We start from the raw sequence: 17013 nt of genomic DNA, 5'->3' as shown, positions 1-17013 counted from the left end.
AGTGTGATAAACAGACATTGCATTTTCACCAATTAGATAAGCAGCTTGAACTTTGTGTCACTGAAAAAGTAGAAGAAATTACAAACACTGTTCCCATCACTTTTTACCACAGGTAGTTGGATAAAATACAAACTTTATTTCCTTTCATCATTTGAACAGGGCAAAGGAGCACAAAGCACACACAAGCTGCATTCAGCAACAATATTCTTGTTTGTCTTATAAATACAAGGCAGATGCTAATTGAAAACACAAGGAAATTTGATCCTATTAAAAAGGCAGGAAGCTGCATTTAGTCAATTCATCATTAAATGCTTACTACAAGGCAGTGTTGCTGATGAAATAGTGCAGGGGCACACCCTCGTGGACAAAATGCTTACAGCACCTGGTATTCCCAGGCGGTCTCCCATCCAAGTACTAACCAGGCCCGACCCTGCTTAGCTTCCGAGATCAGACGAGATCGGGCGTACCCAGGCTGGTATGGCCGTAAGCGAGAAACAATCTCTTGCTACAACATATATAGTCAAAGTGAGTCTGATAAAACAGACATTTAGTCAATTCATCATTAAACGCTTAATACAAGGCAGTGTTGCTGATGAAATAGTGCAAGAGCACACCCTCGTGGACAAAATGCTTACAGCACCTGGTATTCCGAGGCGGTCTCCCATCCAAGTACTAACCAGGCCCGACCCTGCTTAGCTTCCGAGATCAGACGAGATCGGGCGTACCCAGGCTGGTATAGCCGTAAGCGAGATACAATCTCTTGCTACAACATATATAGTCAAAGTGAGTCTGATAAAACAGACATTTAGTCAATTCATCATTAAATGCTTAATACAAGGCAGTGTTGCTGATGAAATAGTGCAAGAGCACACCCTCGTGGACAAAATGCTTACAGCACCTGGTATTCCCAGGCGGTCTCCCATCCAAGTACTAACCAGGCCCGACCCTGCTTAGCTTCCGAGATCAGACGAGATCGGGCGTACCCAGGCTGGTATGGCCGTAAGCGAGACACAATCTCTTGCTACAACATATATAGTCAAAGTGAGTGTGATAAACAGACATTGCATTTTCACCAATTAGATAAGCAGCTTGAACTTTGTGTCACTGAAAAAGTAGAAGAAATTACAAACACTGTTCCCATCACTTTTTAGCACAGGTAGTTGGATAAAATACAAACTTTATTTCCTTTCATCATTTGAACAGGGCAAAGGAGCACAAAGCACACACAAGCTGCATTCAGCAACAATATTCTTGTTTGTCTTATAAATACAAGGCAGATGCTAATTGAAAACACAAGGAAATTTGATCCTATTAAAAAGGCAGGAAGCTGCATTTAGTCAATTCATCATTAAATGCTTACTACAAGGCAGTGTTGCTGATGAAATAGTGCAGGGGCACACCCTCGTGGACAAAATGCTTACAGCACCTGGTATTCCCAGGCGGTCTCCCATCCAAGTACTAACCAGGGCCGACCCTGCTTAGCTTCCGAGATCAGACGAGATCGGGTGTACCCAGGCTGGTATGGCCGTAAGCGAGAAACAATCTCTTGCTACAACATATATAGTCAAAGTGAGTCTGATAAAACAGACATTTAGTCAATTCATCATTAAATGCTTAATACAAGGCAGTGTTGCTGATGAAATAGTGCAAGAGCACACCCTCGTGGACAAAATGCTTACAGCACCTGGTATTCCCAGGCGGTCTCCCATCCAAGTACTAACCAGGCCCGACCCTGCTTAGCTTCCGAGATCAGACGAGATCGGGCGTACCCAGGCTGGTATGGCCGTAAGCGAGATACAATCTCTTGCTACAACATATATAGTCAAAGTGAGTCTGATAAAACAGACATTTAGTCAATTCATCATTAAATGCTTAATACAAGGCAGTGTTGCTGATGAAATAGTGCAAGAGCACACCCTCGTGGACAAAATGCTTACAGCACCTGGTATTCCCAGGCGGTCTCCCATCCAAGTACTAACCAGGCCCGACCCTGCTTAGCTTCCGAGATCAGACGAGATCGGGCGTACCCAGGCTGGTATGGCCGTAAGCGAGAAACAATCTCTTGCTACAACATATATAGTCAAAGTGAGTGTGATAACCAGACATTGCATTTTCACCAATTAGATAAGCAGCTTGAACTTTGTGTCACTGAAAAAGTAGAAGAAATTACAAACACTGTTCCCATCACTTTTTAGCACAGGTAGTTGGATAAAATACAAACTTTATTTCCTTTCATCATTTGAACAGGGCAAAGGAGCACAAAGCACACACAAGCTGCATTCAGCAACAATATTCTTGTTTGTCTTATAAATACAAGGCAGATGCTAATTGAAAACACAAGGAAATATGATCCTATTAAAAAGGCAGGAAGCTGCATTTAGTCAATTCATCATTAAATGCTTACTACAAGGCAGTGTTGCTGATGAAATAGTGCAAGAGCACACCCTCGTGGACAAAATGCTTACAGCACCTGGTATTCCCAGGCGGTCTCCCATCCAAGTACTAACCAGGCCCGACCCTGCTTAGCTTCCGAGATCAGACGAGATCGGGCGTACCCAGGCTGGTATGGCCGTAAGCGAGAAACAATCTCTTGCTACAACATATATAGTCAAAGTGAGTGTGATAAACAGACATTGCATTTTCACCAATTAGATAAGCAGCTTGAACTTTGTGTCACTGAAAAAGTAGAAGAAATTACAAACACTGTTCCCATCACTTTTTACCACAGGTAGTTGGATAAAATACAAACTTTATTTCCTTTCATCATTTGAACAGGGCAAAGGAGCACAAAGCACACACAAGCTGCATTCAGCAACAATATTCTTGTTTGTCTTATAAATACAAGGCAGATGCTAATTGAAAACACAAGGAAATTTGATCCTATTAAAAAGGCAGGAAGCTGCATTTAGTCAATTCATCATTAAATGCTTACTACAAGGCAGTGTTGCTGATGAAATAGTGCAGGGGCACACCCTCGTGGACAAAATGCTTACAGCACCTGGTATTCCCAGGCGGTCTCCCATCCAAGTACTAACCAGGCCCGACCCTGCTTAGCTTCCGAGATCAGACGAGATCGGGCGTACCCAGGCTGGTATGGCCGTAAGCGAGAAACAATCTCTTGCTACAACATATATAGTCAAAGTGAGTCTGATAAAACAGACATTTAGTCAATTCATCATTAAATGCTTAATACAAGGCAGTGTTGCTGATGAAATAGTGCAAGAGCACACCCTCGTGGACAAAATGCTTACAGCACCTGGTATTCCCAGGCGGTCTCCCATCCAAGTACTAACCAGGCCCGACCCTGCTTAGCTTCCGAGATCAGACGAGATCGGGCGTACCCTGGCTGGTATAGCCGTAAGCGAGATACAATCTCTTGCTACAACATATATAGTCAAAGTGAGTCTGATAAAACAGACATTTAGTCAATTCATCATTAAATGCTTAATACAAGGCAGTGTTGCTGATGAAATAGTGCAAGAGCACACCCTCGTGGACAAAATGCTTACAGCACCTGGTATTCCCAGGCGGTCTCCCATCCAAGTACTAACCAGGCCCGACCCTGCTTAGCTTCCGAGATCAGACGAGATCGGGCGTACCCAGGCTGGTATGGCCGTAAGCGAGACACAATCTCTTGCTACAACATATATAGTCAAAGTGAGTGTGATAAACAGACATTGCATTTTCACCAATTAGATAAGCAGCTTGAACTTTGTGTCACTGAAAAAGTAGAAGAAATTACAAACACTGTTCCCATCACTTTTTACCACAGGTAGTTGGATAAAATACAAACTTTATTTCCTTTCATCATTTGAACAGGGCAAAGGAGCACAAAGCACACACAAGCTGCATTCAGCAACAATATTCTTGTTTGTCTTATAAATACAAGGCAGATGCTAATTGAAAACACAAGGAAATTTGATCCTATTAAAAAGGCAGGAAGCTGCATTTAGTCAATTCATCATTAAATGCTTACTACAAGGCAGTGTTGCTGATGAAATAGTGCAGGGGCACACCCTCGTGGACAAAATGCTTACAGCACCTGGTATTCCCAGGCGGTCTCCCATCCAAGTACTAACCAGGCCCGACCCTGCTTAGCTTCCGAGATCAGACGAGATCGGGCGTACCCAGGCTGGTATGGCCGTAAGCGAGAAACAATCTCTTGCTACAACATATATAGTCAAAGTGAGTCTGATAAAACAGACATTTAGTCAATTCATCATTAAATGCTTAATACAAGGCAGTGTTGCTGATGAAATAGTGCAAGAGCACACCCTCGTGGACAAAATGCTTACAGCACCTGGTATTCCCAGGCGGTCTCCCATCCAAGTACTAACCAGGCCCGACCCTGCTTAGCTTCCGAGATCAGACGAGATCGGGCGTACCCAGGCTGGTATAGCCGTAAGCGAGATACAATCTCTTGCTACAACATATATAGTCAAAGTGAGTCTGATAAAACAGACATTTAGTCAATTCATCATTAAATGCTTAATACAAGGCAGTGTTGCTGATGAAATAGTGCAAGAGCACACCCTCGTGGACAAAATGCTTACAGCACCTGGTATTCCCAGGCGGTCTCCCATCCAAGTACTAACCAGGCCCGACCCTGCTTAGCTTCCGAGATCAGACGAGATCGGGCGTACCCAGGCTGGTATGGCCGTAAGCGAGAAACAATCTCTTGCTACAACATATATAGTCAAAGTGAGTGTGATAACCAGACATTGCATTTTCACCAATTAGATAAGCAGCTTGAACTTTGTGTCACTGAAAAAGTAGAAGAAATTACAAACACTGTTCCCATCACTTTTTAGCACAGGTAGTTGGATAAAATACAAACTTTATTTCCTTTCATCATTTGAACAGGGCAAAGGAGCACAAAGCACACACAAGCTGCATTCAGCAACAATATTCTTGTTTGTCTTATAAATACAAGGCAGATGCTAATTGAAAACACAAGGAAATATGATCCTATTAAAAAGGCAGGAAGCTGCATTTAGTCAATTCATCATTAAATGCTTACTACAAGGCAGTGTTGCTGATGAAATAGTGCAAGAGCACACCCTCGTGGACAAAATGCTTACAGCACCTGGTATTCCCAGGCGGTCTCCCATCCAAGTACTAACCAGGCCCGACCCTGCTTAGCTTCCGAATTCAGACGAGATCGGGCGTACCCAGGCTGGTATGGCCGTAAGCGAGAAACAATCTCTTGCTACAACATATATAGTCAAAGTGAGTCTGATAAAACAGACATTTAGTCAATTCATCATTAAATGCTTAATACAAGGCAGTGTTGCTGATGAAATAGTGCAAGAGCACACCCTCGTGGACAAAATGCTTACAGCACCTGGTATTCCCAGGCGGTCTCCCATCCAAGTACTAACCAGGCCCGACCCTGCTTAGCTTCCGAGATCAGACGTACCCAGGCTGGTATGGCCGTAAGCGAGACACAATCTCTTGCTACAACATATATAGTCAATGTGAGTGTGATAAACAGCCATTGCATTTTCACCAATTAGATAAGCAGCTTGAACTTTGTGTCACTGAAAAAGTAGAAGAAATTACAAACACTGTTCCCATCACTTTTTACCACAGGTAGTTGGATAAAATACAAACTTTATTTCCTTTCATCATTTGAACAGGGCAAAGGAGCACAAAGCACACACAAGCTGCATTCAGCAACAATATTCTTGTTTGTCTTATAAATACAAGGCAGATGCTAATTGAAAACACAAGGAAATTTGATCCTATTAAAAAGGCAGGAAGCTGCATTTAGTCAATTCATCATTAAATGCTTACTACAAGGCAGTGTTGCTGATGAAATAGTGCAGGGGCACACCCTCGTGGACAAAATGCTTACAGCACCTGGTATTCCCAGGCGGTCTCCCATCCAAGTACTAACCAGTCCCGACCCTGCTTAGCTTCCGAGATCAGACGAGATCGGGCGTACCCAGGCTGGTATGGCCGTAAGCGAGATACAATCTCTTGCTACAACATATATAGTCAAAGTGAGTCTGATAAAACAGACATTTAGTCAATTCATCATTAAATGCTTAATACAAGGCAGTGTTGCTGATGAAATAGTGCAAGAGCACACCCTCGTGGACAAAATGCTTACAGCACCTGGTATTCCCAGGCGGTCTCCCATCCAAGTACTAACCAGGCCCGACCCTGCTTAGCTTCCGAGATCAGACGAGATCGGGCGTACCCAGGCTGGTATGGCCGTAAGCGAGAAACAATCTCTTGCTACAACATATATAGTCAAAGTGAGTCTGATAAAACAGACATTTAGTCAATTCATCATTAAATGCTTAATACAAGGCAGTGTTGCTGATGAAATAGTGCAAGAGCACACCCTCGTGGACAAAATGCTTACAGCACCTGGTATTCCCAGGCGGTCTCCCATCCAAGTACTAACCAGGCCCGACCCTGCTTAGCTTCCGAGATCAGACGAGATCGGGCGTACCCAGGCTGGTATGGCCGTAAGCGAGACACAATCTCTTGCTACAACATATATAGTCAAAGTGAGTGTGATAAACAGACATTGCATTTTCACCAATTAGATAAGCAGCTTGAACTTTGTGTCACTGAAAAAGTAGAAGAAATTACAAACACTGTTCCCATCACTTTTTACCACAGGTAGTTGGATAAAATACAAACTTTATTTCCTTTCATCATTTGAACAGGGCAAAGGAGCACAAAGCACACACAAGCTGCATTCAGCAACAATATTCTTGTTTGTCTTATAAATACAAGGCAGATGCTAATTGAAAACACAAGGAAATATGATCCTATTAAAAAGGCAGGAAGCTGCATTTAGTCAATTCATCATTAAATGCTTACTACAAGGCAGTGTTGCTGATGAAATAGTGCAGGGGCACACCCTCGTGGACAAAATGCTTACAGCACCTGGTATTCCCAGGCGGTCTCCCATCCAAGTACTAACCAGGCCCGACCCTGCTTAGCTTCCGAGATCAGACGAGATCGGGCGTACCCAGGCTGGTATGGCCGTAAGCGAGAAACAATCTCTTGCTACAACATATATAGTCAAAGTGAGTCTGATAAAACAGACATTTAGTCAATTCATCATTAAATGCTTAATACAAGGCAGTGTTGCTGATGAAATAGTGCAAGAGCACACCCTCGTGGACAAAATGCTTACAGCACCTGGTATTCCCAGGCGGTCTCCCATCCAAGTACTAACCAGGCCCGACCCTGCTTAGCTTCCGAGATCAGACGAGATCGGGCGTACCCAGGCTGGTATGGCCGTAAGCGAGACACAATCTCTTGCTACAACATATATAGTCAATGTGAGTGTGATAAACAGACATTGCATTTTCACCAATTAGATAAGCAGCTTGAACTTTGTGTCACTGAAAAAGTAGAAGAAATTACAAACACTGTTCCCATCACTTTTTACCACAGGTAGTTGGATAAAATACAAACTTTATTTCCTTTCATCATTTGAACAGGGCAAAGGAGCACAAAGCACACACAAGCTGCATTCAGCAACAATATTCTTGTTTGTCTTATAAATACAAGGCAGATGCTAATTGAAAACACAAGGAAATTTGATCCTATTAAAAAGGCAGGAAGCTGCATTTAGTCAATTCATCATTAAATGCTTACTACAAGGCAGTGTTGCTGATGAAATAGTGCAGGGGCACACCCTCGTGGACAAAATGCTTACAGCACCTGGTATTCCCAGGCGGTCTCCCATCCAAGTACTAACCAGGCCCGACCCTGCTTAGCTTCCGAGATCAGACGAGATCGGGCGTACCCAGGCTGGTATGGCCGTAAGCGAGAAACAATCTCTTGCTACAACATATATAGTCAAAGTGAGTCTGATAAAACAGACATTTAGTCAATTCATCATTAAATGCTTAATACAAGGCAGTGTTGCTGATGAAATAGTGCAAGAGCACACCCTCGTGGACAAAATGCTTACAGCACCTGGTATTCCCAGGCGGTCTCCCATCCAAGTACTAACCAGGCCCGACCCTGCTTAGCTTTCGAGATCAGACGAGATCGGGCGTACCCAGGCTGGTATGGCCGTAAGCGAGATACAATCTCTTGCTACAACATATATAGTCAAAGTGAGTCTGATAAAACAGACATTTAGTCAATTCATCATTAAATGCTTAATACAAGGCAGTGTTGCTGATGAAATAGTGCAAGAGCACACCCTCGTGGACAAAATGCTTACAGCACCTGGTATTCCCAGGCGGTCTCCCATCCAAGTACTAACCAGGCCCGACCCTGCTTAGCTTCCGAGATCAGACGAGATCGGGCGTACCCAGGCTGGTATGGCCGTAAGCGAGAAACCATCTCTTGCTACAACATATATAGTCAAAGTGAGTGTGATAACCAGACATTGCATTTTCACCAATTAGATAAGCAGCTTGAACTTTGTGTCACTGAAAAAGTAGAAGAAATTACAAACACTGTTCCCATCACTTTTTAGCACAGGTAGTTGGATAAAATACAAACTTTATTTCCTTTCATCATTTGAACAGGGCAAAGGAGCACAAAGCACACACAAGCTGCATTCAGCAACAATATTCTTGTTTGTCTTATAAATACAAGGCAGATGCTAATTGAAAACACAAGGAAATTTGATCCTATTAAAAAGGCAGGAAGCTGCATTTAGTCAATTCATCATTAAATGCTTACTACAAGGCAGTGTTGCTGATGAAATAGTGCAGGGGCACACCCTCGTGGACAAAATGCTTACAGCACCTGGTATTCCCAGGCGGTCTCCCATCCAAGTACTAACCAGGCCCGACCCTGCTTAGCTTCCGAGATCAGACGAGATCGGGCGTACCCAGGCTGGTATGGCCGTAAGCGAGAAACAATCTCTTGCTACAACATATATAGTCAAAGTGAGTCTGATAAAACAGACATTTAGTCAATTCATCATTAAATGCTTAATACAAGGCAGTGTTGCTGATGAAATAGTGCAAGAGCACACCCTCGTGGACAAAATGCTTACAGCACCTGGTATTCCCAGGCGGTCTCCCATCCAAGTACTAACCAGGCCCGACCCTGCTTAGCTTCCGAGATCAGACGAGATCGGGCGTACCCAGGCTGGTATGGCCGTAAGCGAGATACAATCTCTTGCTACAACATATATAGTCAAAGTGAGTCTGATAAAACAGACATTTAGTCAATTCATCATTAAATGCTTAATACAAGGCAGTGTTGCTGATGAAATAGTGCAAGAGCACACCCTCGTGGACAAAATGCTTACAGCACCTGGTATTCCCAGGCGGTCTCCCATCCAAGTACTAACCAGGCCCGACCCTGCTTAGCTTCCGAGATCAGACGAGATCGGGCGTACCCAGGCTGGTATGGCCGTAAGCGAGAAACAATCTCTTGCTACAACATATATAGTCAAAGTGAGTGTGATAACCAGACATTGCATTTTCACCAATTAGATAAGCAGCTTGAACTTTGTGTCACTGAAAAAGTAGAAGAAATTACAAACACTGTTCCCATCACTTTTTAGCACAGGTAGTTGGATAAAATACAAACTTTATTTCCTTTCATCATTTGAACAGGGCAAAGGAGCACAAAGCACACACAAGCTGCATTCAGCAACAATATTCTTGTTTGTCTTATAAATACAAGGCAGATGCTAATTGAAAACACAAGGAAATATGATCCTATTAAAAAGGCAGGAAGCTGCATTTAGTCAATTCATCATTAAATGCTTACTACAAGGCAGTGTTGCTGATGAAATAGTGCAGGGGCACACCCTCGTGGACAAAATGCTTACAGCACCTGGTATTCCCAGGCGGTCTCCCATCCAAGTACTAACCAGGCCCGACCCTGCTTAGCTTCCGAGATCAGACGAGATCGGGCGTACCCAGGCTGGTATGGCCGTAAGCGAGATACAATCTCTTGCTACAACATATATAGTCAAAGTGAGTCTGATAAAACAGACATTTAGTCAATTCATCATTAAATGCTTAATACAAGGCAGTGTTGCTGATGAAATAGTGCAAGAGCACACCCTCGTGGACAAAATGCTTACAGCACCTGGTATTCCCAGGCGGTCTCCCATCCAAGTACTAACCAGGCCCGACCCTGCTTAGCTTCCGAGATCAGACGAGATCGGGCGTACCCAGGCTGGTATGGCCGTAAGCGAGAAACAATCTCTTGCTACAACATATATAGTCAAAGTGAGTCTGATAAAACAGACATTTAGTCAATTCATCATTAAATGCTTAATACAAGGCAGTGTTGCTGATGAAATAGTGCAAGAGCACACCCTCGTGGACAAAATGCTTACAGCACCTGGTATTCCCAGGCGGTCTCCCATCCAAGTACTAACCAGGCCCGACCCTGCTTAGCTTCCGAGATCAGACGAGATCGGGCGTACCCAGGCTGGTATGGCCGTAAGCGAGACACAATCTCTTGCTACAACATATATAGTCAAAGTGAGTGTGATAAACAGACATTGCATTTTCACCAATTAGATAAGCAGCTTGAACTTTGTGTCACTGAAAAAGTAGAAGAAATTACAAACACTGTTCCCATCACTTTTTACCACAGGTAGTTGGATAAAATACAAACTTTATTTCCTTTCATCATTTGAACAGGGCAAAGGAGCACAAAGCACACACAAGCTGCATTCAGCAACAATATTCTTGTTTGTCTTATAAATACAAGGCAGATGCTAATTGAAAACACAAGGAAATATGATCCTATTAAAAAGGCAGGAAGCTGCATTTAGTCAATTCATCATTAAATGCTTACTACAAGGCAGTGTTGCTGATGAAATAGTGCAGGGGCACACCCTCGTGGACAAAATGCTTACAGCACCTGGTATTCCCAGGCGGTCTCCCATCCAAGTACTAACCAGGCCCGACCCTGCTTAGCTTCCGAGATCAGACGAGATCGGGCGTACCCAGGCTGGTATGGCCGTAAGCGAGAAACAATCTCTTGCTACAACATATATAGTCAAAGTGAGTCTGATAAAACAGACATTTAGTCAATTCATCATTAAATGCTTAATACAAGGCAGTGTTGCTGATGAAATAGTGCAAGAGCACACCCTCGTGGACAAAATGCTTACAGCACCTGGTATTCCCAGGCGGTCTCCCATCCAAGTACTAACCAGGCCCGACCCTGCTTAGCTTCCGAGATCAGACGAGATCGGGCGTACCCAGGCTGGTATGGCCGTAAGCGAGATACAATCTCTTGCTACAACATATATAGTCAAAGTGAGTCTGATAAAACAGACATTTAGTCAATTCATCATTAAATGCTTAATACAAGGCAGTGTTGCTGATGAAATAGTGCAAGAGCACACCCTCGTGGACAAAATGCTTACAGCACCTGGTATTCCCAGGCGGTCTCCCATCCAAGTACTAACCAGGCCCGACCCTGCTTAGCTTCCGAGATCAGACGAGATCGGGCGTACCCAGGCTGGTATGGCCGTAAGCGAGACACAATCTCTTGCTACAACATATATAGTCAATGTGAGTGTGATAAACAGCCATTGCATTTTCACCAATTAGATAAGCAGCTTGAACTTTGTGTCACTGAAAAAGTAGAAGAAATTACAAACACTGTTCCCATCACTTTTTACCACAGGTAGTTGGATAAAATACAAACTTTATTTCCTTTCATCATTTGAACAGGGCAAAGGAGCACAAAGCACACACAAGCTGCATTCAGCAACAATATTCTTGTTTGTCTTATAAATACAAGGCAGATGCTAATTGAAAACACAAGGAAATTTGATCCTATTAAAAAGGCAGGAAGCTGCATTTAGTCAATTCATCATTAAATGCTTACTACAAGGCAGTGTTGCTGATGAAATAGTGCAGGGGCACACCCTCGTGGACAAAATGCTTACAGCACCTGGTATTCCCAGGCGGTCTCCCATCCAAGTACTAACCAGTCCCGACGCTGCTTAGCTTCCGAGATCAGACGAGATCGGGCGTACCCAGGCTGGTATGGCCGTAAGCGAGATACAATCTCTTGCTACAACATATATAGTCAAAGTGAGTCTGATAAAACAGACATTTAGTCAATTCATCATTAAATGCTTAATACAAGGCAGTGTTGCTGATGAAATAGTGCAAGAGCACACCCTCGTGGACAAAATGCTTACAGCACCTGGTATTCCCAGGCGGTCTCCCATCCAAGTACTAACCAGGCCCGACCCTGCTTAGCTTCCGAGATCAGACGAGATCGGGCGTACCCAGGCTGGTATGGCCGTAAGCGAGATACAATCTCTTGCTACAACATATATAGTCAAAGTGAGTCTGATAAAACAGACATTTAGTCAATTCATCATTAAATGCTTAATACAAGGCAGTGTTGCTGATGAAATAGTGCAAGAGCACACCCTCGTGGACAAAATGCTTACAGCACCTGGTATTCCCAGGCGGTCTCCCATCCAAGTACTAACCAGGCCCGACCCTGCTTAGCTTCCGAGATCAGACGAGATCGGGCGTACCCAGGCTGGTATGGCCGTAAGCGAGAAACAATCTCTTGCTACAACATATATAGTCAAAGTGAGTGTGATAACCAGACATTGCATTTTCACCAATTAGTTAAGCAGCTTGAACTTTGTGTCACTGAAAAAGTAGAAGAAATTACAAACACTGTTCCCATCACTTTTTAGCACAGGTAGTTGGATAAAATACAAACTTTATTTCCTTTCATCATTTGAACAGGGCAAAGGAGCACAAAGCACACACAAGCTGCATTCAGCAACAATATTCTTGTTTGTCTTATAAATACAAGGCAGATGCTAATTGAAAACACAAGGAAATTTGATCCTATTAAAAAGGCAGGAAGCTGCATTTAGTCAATTCATCATTAAATGCTTACTACAAGGCAGTGTTGCTGATGAAATAGTGCAGGGGCACACCCTCGTGGACAAAATGCTTACAGCACCTGGTATTCCCAGGCGGTCTCCCATCCAAGTACTAACCAGGCCCGACCCTGCTTAGCTTCCGAGATCAGACGAGATCGGGCGTACCCAGGCTGGTATGGCCGTAAGCGAGAAACAATCTCTTGCTACAACATATATAGTCAAAGTGAGTCTGATAAAACAGACATTTAGTCAATTCATCATTAAATGCTTAATACAAGGCAGTGTTGCTGATGAAATAGTGCAAGAGCACACCCTCGTGGACAAAATGCTTACAGCACCTGGTATTCCCAGGCGGTCTCCCATCCAAGTACTAACCAGGCCCGACCCTGCTTAGCTTCCGAGATCAGACGAGATCGGGCGTACCCAGGCTGGTATGGCCGTAAGCGAGATACAATCTCTTGCTACAACATATATAGTCAAAGTGAGTCTGATAAAACAGACATTTAGTCAATTCATCATTAAATGCTTAATACAAGGCAGTGTTGCTGATGAAATAGTGCAAGAGCACACCCTCGTGGACAAAATGCTTACAGCACCTGGTATTCCCAGGCGGTCTCCCATCCAAGTACTAACCAGGCCCGACCCTGCTTAGCTTCCGAGATCAGACGAGATCGGGCGTACCCAGGCTGGTATGGCCGTAAGCGAGAAACAATCTCTTGCTACAACATATATAGTCAAAGTGAGTGTGATAACCAGACATTGCATTTTCACCAATTAGATAAGCAGCTTGAACTTTGTGTCACTGAAAAAGTAGAAGAAATTACAAACACTGTTCCCATCACTTTTTAGCACAGGTAGTTGGATAAAATACAAACTTTATTTCCTTTCATCATTTGAACAGGGCAAAGGAGCACAAAGCACACACAAGCTGCATTCAGCAACAATATTCTTGTTTGTCTTATAAATACAAGGCAGATGCTAATTGAAAACACAAGGAAATATGATCCTATTAAAAAGGCAGGAAGCTGCATTTAGTCAATTCATCATTAAATGCTTACTACAAGGCAGTGTTGCTGATGAAATAGTGCAGGGGCACACCCTCGTGGACAAAATGCTTACAGCACCTGGTATTCCCAGGCGGTCTCCCATCCAAGTACTAACCAGGCCCGACCCTGCTTAGCTTCCGAGATCAGACGAGATCGGGCGTACCCAGGCTGGTATGGCCGTAAGCGAGAAACAATCTCTTGCTACAACATATATAGTCAAAGTGAGTCTGATAAAACAGACATTTAGTCAATTCATCATTAAATGCTTAATACAAGGCAGTGTTGCTGATGAAATAGTGCAAGAGCACACCCTCGTGGACAAAATGCTTACAGCACCTGGTATTCCCAGGCGGTCTCCCATCCAAGTACTAACCAGGCCCGACCCTGCTTAGCTTCCGAGATCAGACGAGATCGGGCGTACCCAGGCTGGTATGGCCGTAAGCGAGATACAATCTCTTGCTACAACATATATAGTCAAAGTGAGTCTGATAAAACAGACATTTAGTCAATTCATCATTGAATGCTTAATACAAGGCAGTGTTGCTGATGAAATAGTGCAAGAGCACACCCTCGTGGACAAAATGCCTACAGCACCTGGTATTCCCTGGCGGTCTCCCATCCAAGTACTAACCAGGCCCGACCCTGCTTAGCTTCCGAGATCAGACGAGATCGGGCGTACCCAGGCTGGTATGGCCGTAAGCGAGAAACAATCTCTTGCTACAACATATATAGTCAAAGTGAGTGTGATAACCAGACATTGCATTTTCACCAATTAGATAAGCAGCTTGAACTTTGTGTCACTGAAAAAGTAGAAGAAATTACAAACACTGTTCCCATCACTTTTTAGCACAGGTAGTTGGATAAAATACAAACTTTATTTCCTTTCATCATTTGAACAGGGCAAAGGAGCACAAAGCACACACAAGCTGCATTCAGCAACAATATTCTTGTTTGTCTTATAAATACAAGGCAGATGCTAATTGAAAACACAAGGAAATATGATCCTATTAAAAAGGCAGGAAGCTGCATTTAGTCAATTCATCATTAAATGCTTACTACAAGGCAGTGTTGCTGATGAAATAGTGCAGGGGCACACCCTCGTGGACAAAATGCTTACAGCACCTGGTATTCCCAGGCGGTCTCCCATCCAAGTACTAACCAGGCCCAACCCTGCTTAGCTTCCGAGATCAGACGAGATCGGGCGTACCCAGGCTGGTATGGCCGTAAGCGAGAAACAATCTCTTGCTACAACATATATAGTCAAAGTGAGTCTGATAAAACAGACATTTAGTCAATTCATCATTAAATGCTTAATACAAGGCAGTGTTGCTGATGAAATAGTGCAAGAGCACACCCTCGTGGACAAAATGCTTACAGCACCTGGTATTCCCAGGCGGTCTCCCATCCAAGTACTAACCAGGCCCGACCCTGCTTAGCTTCCGAGATCAGACGAGATCGGGCGTACCCAGGCTGGTATGGCCGTAAGCGAGACACAATCTCTTGCTACAACATATATAGTCAATGTGAGTGTGATAAACAGACATTGCATTTTCACCAATTAGATAAGCAGCTTGAACTTTGTGTCACTGAAAAAGTAGAAGAAATTACAAACACTGTTCCCATCACTTTTTACCACAGGTAGTTGGATAAAATACAAACTTTATTTCCTTTCATCATTTGAACAGGGCAAAGGAGCACAAAGCACACACAAGCTGCATTCAGCAACAATATTCTTGTTTGTCTTATAAATACAAGGCAGATGCTAATTGAAAACACAAGGAAATTTGATCCTATTAAAAAGGCAGGAAGCTGCATTTAGTCAATTCATCATTAAATGCTTACTACAAGGCAGTGTTGCTGATGAAATAGTGCAGGGGCACACCCTCGTGGACAAAATGCTTACAGCACCTGGTATTCCCAGGCGGTCTCCCATCCAAGTACTAACCAGGCCCGACCCTGCTTAGCTTCCGAGATCAGACGAGATCGGGCGTACCCAGGCTGGTATGGCCGTAAGCGAGAAACAATCTCTTGCTACAACATATATAGTCAAAGTGAGTCTGATAAAACAGACATTTAGTCAATTCATCATTAAATGCTTAATACAAGGCAGTGTTGCTGATGAAATAGTGCAAGAGCACACCCTCGTGGACAAAATGCTTACAGCACCTGGTATTCCCAGGCGGTCTCCCATCCAAGTACTAACCAGTCCCGACCCTGCTTAGCTTCCGAGATCAGACGAGATCGGGCGTACCCAGGCTGGTATGGCCGTAAGCGAGATACAATCTCTTGCTACAACATATATAGTCAAAGTGAGTCTGATAAAACAGACATTTAGTCAATTCATCATTAAATGCTTAATACAAGGCAGTGTTGCTGATGAAATAGTGCAGGGGCACACCCTCGTGGACAAAATGCTTACAGCACCTGGTATTCCCAGGCGGTCTCCCATCCAAGTACTAACCAGGCCCAACCCTGCTTAGCTTCCGAGATCAGACGAGATCGGGCGTACCCAGGCTGGTATGGCCGTAAGCGAGAAACAATCTCTTGCTACAACATATATAGTCAAAGTGAGTCTGATAAAACAGACATTTAGTCAATTCATCATTAAATGCTTAATACAAGGCAGTGTTGCTGATGAAATAGTGCAAGAGCACACCCTCGTGGACAAAATGCTTACAGCACCTGGTATTCCCAGGCGGTCTCCCATCCAAGTACTAACCAGGCCCGACCCTGCTTAGCTTCCGAGATCAGACGAGATCGGGCGTACCCAGGCTGGTATGGCCGTAAGCGAGACACAATCTCTTGCTACAACATATATAGTCAATGTGAGTGTGATAAACAGACATTGCATTTTCACCAATTAGATAAGCAGCTTGAACTTTGTGTCACTGAAAAAGTAGAAGAAATTACAAACACTGTTCCCATCACTTTTTACCACAGGTAGTTGGATAAAATACAAACTTTATTTCCTTTCATCATTTGAACAGGGCAAAGGAGCACAAAGCACACACAAGCTGCATTCAGCAACAATATTCTTGTTTGTCTTATAAATACAAGGCAGATGCTAATTGAAAACACAAGGAAATTTGATCCTATTAAAAAGGCAGGAAGCTGCATTTAGTCAATTCATCATTA

At 43.6% G+C, this 17013-nt stretch overlaps 46 non-coding genes and 1 pseudogene across 46 annotated transcripts; all 47 read right to left on the bottom strand.

Annotated features, from left to right (window-relative positions):
- Window positions 1-370: 370 nt before the first annotated feature.
- Window positions 371-489, bottom strand: LOC145885999 (5S ribosomal RNA). The gene has a single exon (XR_014397583.1). It is a non-coding gene; the product is annotated as a 5S ribosomal RNA (ribosomal RNA).
- Window positions 490-628: 139 nt separating this feature from the next.
- LOC145885729 (5S ribosomal RNA) lies at window positions 629-747 on the bottom strand. The gene has a single exon (XR_014397313.1). It is a non-coding gene; the product is annotated as a 5S ribosomal RNA (ribosomal RNA).
- Window positions 748-886: 139 nt separating this feature from the next.
- On the bottom strand, window positions 887-1005 carry LOC145885987 (5S ribosomal RNA). Its single transcript, XR_014397571.1, has one exon. It is a non-coding gene; the product is annotated as a 5S ribosomal RNA (ribosomal RNA).
- Window positions 1006-1414: 409 nt separating this feature from the next.
- On the bottom strand, window positions 1415-1533 carry LOC145883945 (5S ribosomal RNA). The gene has a single exon (XR_014395522.1). It is a non-coding gene; the product is annotated as a 5S ribosomal RNA (ribosomal RNA).
- Window positions 1534-1672: 139 nt separating this feature from the next.
- Window positions 1673-1791, bottom strand: LOC145885976 (5S ribosomal RNA). The gene has a single exon (XR_014397560.1). It is a non-coding gene; the product is annotated as a 5S ribosomal RNA (ribosomal RNA).
- A 139-nt stretch (window positions 1792-1930) lies between these two features.
- LOC145885965 (5S ribosomal RNA) lies at window positions 1931-2049 on the bottom strand. Its single transcript, XR_014397549.1, has one exon. It is a non-coding gene; the product is annotated as a 5S ribosomal RNA (ribosomal RNA).
- Window positions 2050-2458: 409 nt separating this feature from the next.
- On the bottom strand, window positions 2459-2577 carry LOC145885954 (5S ribosomal RNA). The gene has a single exon (XR_014397538.1). It is a non-coding gene; the product is annotated as a 5S ribosomal RNA (ribosomal RNA).
- Window positions 2578-2986: 409 nt separating this feature from the next.
- LOC145885943 (5S ribosomal RNA) lies at window positions 2987-3105 on the bottom strand. Its single transcript, XR_014397527.1, has one exon. It is a non-coding gene; the product is annotated as a 5S ribosomal RNA (ribosomal RNA).
- A 139-nt stretch (window positions 3106-3244) lies between these two features.
- LOC145886190 (5S ribosomal RNA) lies at window positions 3245-3363 on the bottom strand. The gene has a single exon (XR_014397774.1). It is a non-coding gene; the product is annotated as a 5S ribosomal RNA (ribosomal RNA).
- Window positions 3364-3502: 139 nt separating this feature from the next.
- LOC145885932 (5S ribosomal RNA) lies at window positions 3503-3621 on the bottom strand. The gene has a single exon (XR_014397516.1). It is a non-coding gene; the product is annotated as a 5S ribosomal RNA (ribosomal RNA).
- A 409-nt stretch (window positions 3622-4030) lies between these two features.
- Window positions 4031-4149, bottom strand: LOC145885921 (5S ribosomal RNA). The gene has a single exon (XR_014397505.1). It is a non-coding gene; the product is annotated as a 5S ribosomal RNA (ribosomal RNA).
- Window positions 4150-4288: 139 nt separating this feature from the next.
- LOC145882033 (5S ribosomal RNA) lies at window positions 4289-4407 on the bottom strand. Its single transcript, XR_014393600.1, has one exon. It is a non-coding gene; the product is annotated as a 5S ribosomal RNA (ribosomal RNA).
- A 139-nt stretch (window positions 4408-4546) lies between these two features.
- On the bottom strand, window positions 4547-4665 carry LOC145885909 (5S ribosomal RNA). Its single transcript, XR_014397493.1, has one exon. It is a non-coding gene; the product is annotated as a 5S ribosomal RNA (ribosomal RNA).
- A 409-nt stretch (window positions 4666-5074) lies between these two features.
- On the bottom strand, window positions 5075-5193 carry LOC145882720 (5S ribosomal RNA). Its single transcript, XR_014394288.1, has one exon. It is a non-coding gene; the product is annotated as a 5S ribosomal RNA (ribosomal RNA).
- A 139-nt stretch (window positions 5194-5332) lies between these two features.
- LOC145853439 (uncharacterized) lies at window positions 5333-5441 on the bottom strand (annotated as a pseudogene).
- A 409-nt stretch (window positions 5442-5850) lies between these two features.
- Window positions 5851-5969, bottom strand: LOC145886608 (5S ribosomal RNA). The gene has a single exon (XR_014398193.1). It is a non-coding gene; the product is annotated as a 5S ribosomal RNA (ribosomal RNA).
- Window positions 5970-6108: 139 nt separating this feature from the next.
- LOC145885898 (5S ribosomal RNA) lies at window positions 6109-6227 on the bottom strand. The gene has a single exon (XR_014397482.1). It is a non-coding gene; the product is annotated as a 5S ribosomal RNA (ribosomal RNA).
- A 139-nt stretch (window positions 6228-6366) lies between these two features.
- LOC145885887 (5S ribosomal RNA) lies at window positions 6367-6485 on the bottom strand. Its single transcript, XR_014397471.1, has one exon. It is a non-coding gene; the product is annotated as a 5S ribosomal RNA (ribosomal RNA).
- A 409-nt stretch (window positions 6486-6894) lies between these two features.
- LOC145885877 (5S ribosomal RNA) lies at window positions 6895-7013 on the bottom strand. Its single transcript, XR_014397461.1, has one exon. It is a non-coding gene; the product is annotated as a 5S ribosomal RNA (ribosomal RNA).
- Window positions 7014-7152: 139 nt separating this feature from the next.
- Window positions 7153-7271, bottom strand: LOC145885866 (5S ribosomal RNA). Its single transcript, XR_014397449.1, has one exon. It is a non-coding gene; the product is annotated as a 5S ribosomal RNA (ribosomal RNA).
- Window positions 7272-7680: 409 nt separating this feature from the next.
- LOC145885854 (5S ribosomal RNA) lies at window positions 7681-7799 on the bottom strand. The gene has a single exon (XR_014397438.1). It is a non-coding gene; the product is annotated as a 5S ribosomal RNA (ribosomal RNA).
- A 139-nt stretch (window positions 7800-7938) lies between these two features.
- Window positions 7939-8057, bottom strand: LOC145884149 (5S ribosomal RNA). The gene has a single exon (XR_014395728.1). It is a non-coding gene; the product is annotated as a 5S ribosomal RNA (ribosomal RNA).
- A 139-nt stretch (window positions 8058-8196) lies between these two features.
- Window positions 8197-8315, bottom strand: LOC145885843 (5S ribosomal RNA). Its single transcript, XR_014397427.1, has one exon. It is a non-coding gene; the product is annotated as a 5S ribosomal RNA (ribosomal RNA).
- Window positions 8316-8724: 409 nt separating this feature from the next.
- Window positions 8725-8843, bottom strand: LOC145885832 (5S ribosomal RNA). The gene has a single exon (XR_014397416.1). It is a non-coding gene; the product is annotated as a 5S ribosomal RNA (ribosomal RNA).
- A 139-nt stretch (window positions 8844-8982) lies between these two features.
- LOC145885821 (5S ribosomal RNA) lies at window positions 8983-9101 on the bottom strand. Its single transcript, XR_014397405.1, has one exon. It is a non-coding gene; the product is annotated as a 5S ribosomal RNA (ribosomal RNA).
- Window positions 9102-9240: 139 nt separating this feature from the next.
- Window positions 9241-9359, bottom strand: LOC145885810 (5S ribosomal RNA). The gene has a single exon (XR_014397394.1). It is a non-coding gene; the product is annotated as a 5S ribosomal RNA (ribosomal RNA).
- Window positions 9360-9768: 409 nt separating this feature from the next.
- Window positions 9769-9887, bottom strand: LOC145885797 (5S ribosomal RNA). The gene has a single exon (XR_014397381.1). It is a non-coding gene; the product is annotated as a 5S ribosomal RNA (ribosomal RNA).
- A 139-nt stretch (window positions 9888-10026) lies between these two features.
- LOC145885786 (5S ribosomal RNA) lies at window positions 10027-10145 on the bottom strand. Its single transcript, XR_014397370.1, has one exon. It is a non-coding gene; the product is annotated as a 5S ribosomal RNA (ribosomal RNA).
- Window positions 10146-10284: 139 nt separating this feature from the next.
- On the bottom strand, window positions 10285-10403 carry LOC145885775 (5S ribosomal RNA). The gene has a single exon (XR_014397359.1). It is a non-coding gene; the product is annotated as a 5S ribosomal RNA (ribosomal RNA).
- Window positions 10404-10812: 409 nt separating this feature from the next.
- On the bottom strand, window positions 10813-10931 carry LOC145885764 (5S ribosomal RNA). Its single transcript, XR_014397348.1, has one exon. It is a non-coding gene; the product is annotated as a 5S ribosomal RNA (ribosomal RNA).
- A 139-nt stretch (window positions 10932-11070) lies between these two features.
- On the bottom strand, window positions 11071-11189 carry LOC145885753 (5S ribosomal RNA). The gene has a single exon (XR_014397336.1). It is a non-coding gene; the product is annotated as a 5S ribosomal RNA (ribosomal RNA).
- Window positions 11190-11328: 139 nt separating this feature from the next.
- Window positions 11329-11447, bottom strand: LOC145885741 (5S ribosomal RNA). Its single transcript, XR_014397325.1, has one exon. It is a non-coding gene; the product is annotated as a 5S ribosomal RNA (ribosomal RNA).
- A 409-nt stretch (window positions 11448-11856) lies between these two features.
- Window positions 11857-11975, bottom strand: LOC145852157 (5S ribosomal RNA). Its single transcript, XR_014374011.1, has one exon. It is a non-coding gene; the product is annotated as a 5S ribosomal RNA (ribosomal RNA).
- Window positions 11976-12114: 139 nt separating this feature from the next.
- On the bottom strand, window positions 12115-12233 carry LOC145885730 (5S ribosomal RNA). Its single transcript, XR_014397314.1, has one exon. It is a non-coding gene; the product is annotated as a 5S ribosomal RNA (ribosomal RNA).
- A 139-nt stretch (window positions 12234-12372) lies between these two features.
- On the bottom strand, window positions 12373-12491 carry LOC145885719 (5S ribosomal RNA). Its single transcript, XR_014397303.1, has one exon. It is a non-coding gene; the product is annotated as a 5S ribosomal RNA (ribosomal RNA).
- Window positions 12492-12900: 409 nt separating this feature from the next.
- On the bottom strand, window positions 12901-13019 carry LOC145885710 (5S ribosomal RNA). The gene has a single exon (XR_014397293.1). It is a non-coding gene; the product is annotated as a 5S ribosomal RNA (ribosomal RNA).
- Window positions 13020-13158: 139 nt separating this feature from the next.
- LOC145885699 (5S ribosomal RNA) lies at window positions 13159-13277 on the bottom strand. Its single transcript, XR_014397282.1, has one exon. It is a non-coding gene; the product is annotated as a 5S ribosomal RNA (ribosomal RNA).
- A 139-nt stretch (window positions 13278-13416) lies between these two features.
- LOC145885687 (5S ribosomal RNA) lies at window positions 13417-13535 on the bottom strand. Its single transcript, XR_014397270.1, has one exon. It is a non-coding gene; the product is annotated as a 5S ribosomal RNA (ribosomal RNA).
- Window positions 13536-13944: 409 nt separating this feature from the next.
- Window positions 13945-14063, bottom strand: LOC145885676 (5S ribosomal RNA). Its single transcript, XR_014397259.1, has one exon. It is a non-coding gene; the product is annotated as a 5S ribosomal RNA (ribosomal RNA).
- A 139-nt stretch (window positions 14064-14202) lies between these two features.
- LOC145885665 (5S ribosomal RNA) lies at window positions 14203-14321 on the bottom strand. The gene has a single exon (XR_014397248.1). It is a non-coding gene; the product is annotated as a 5S ribosomal RNA (ribosomal RNA).
- A 139-nt stretch (window positions 14322-14460) lies between these two features.
- On the bottom strand, window positions 14461-14579 carry LOC145884992 (5S ribosomal RNA). Its single transcript, XR_014396572.1, has one exon. It is a non-coding gene; the product is annotated as a 5S ribosomal RNA (ribosomal RNA).
- A 409-nt stretch (window positions 14580-14988) lies between these two features.
- Window positions 14989-15107, bottom strand: LOC145856399 (5S ribosomal RNA). Its single transcript, XR_014377290.1, has one exon. It is a non-coding gene; the product is annotated as a 5S ribosomal RNA (ribosomal RNA).
- Window positions 15108-15246: 139 nt separating this feature from the next.
- On the bottom strand, window positions 15247-15365 carry LOC145885654 (5S ribosomal RNA). Its single transcript, XR_014397237.1, has one exon. It is a non-coding gene; the product is annotated as a 5S ribosomal RNA (ribosomal RNA).
- Window positions 15366-15774: 409 nt separating this feature from the next.
- LOC145885643 (5S ribosomal RNA) lies at window positions 15775-15893 on the bottom strand. Its single transcript, XR_014397226.1, has one exon. It is a non-coding gene; the product is annotated as a 5S ribosomal RNA (ribosomal RNA).
- Window positions 15894-16032: 139 nt separating this feature from the next.
- On the bottom strand, window positions 16033-16151 carry LOC145886607 (5S ribosomal RNA). Its single transcript, XR_014398192.1, has one exon. It is a non-coding gene; the product is annotated as a 5S ribosomal RNA (ribosomal RNA).
- Window positions 16152-16290: 139 nt separating this feature from the next.
- Window positions 16291-16409, bottom strand: LOC145856388 (5S ribosomal RNA). Its single transcript, XR_014377279.1, has one exon. It is a non-coding gene; the product is annotated as a 5S ribosomal RNA (ribosomal RNA).
- A 139-nt stretch (window positions 16410-16548) lies between these two features.
- Window positions 16549-16667, bottom strand: LOC145885632 (5S ribosomal RNA). Its single transcript, XR_014397215.1, has one exon. It is a non-coding gene; the product is annotated as a 5S ribosomal RNA (ribosomal RNA).
- Window positions 16668-17013: the final 346 nt, after the last annotated feature.

The sequence above is a fragment of the Salmo salar genome, chromosome 08 (genome assembly GCF_965601325.2).
Source record: "Salmo salar chromosome 08, fSalSal1, whole genome shotgun sequence".
Classification (NCBI taxonomy): Eukaryota; Metazoa; Chordata; class Actinopteri; order Salmoniformes; family Salmonidae; genus Salmo; species Salmo salar.
Note: the sequence above shows the minus strand (reverse complement) of the source record. Positions and strands in the feature narration are given on the sequence as shown.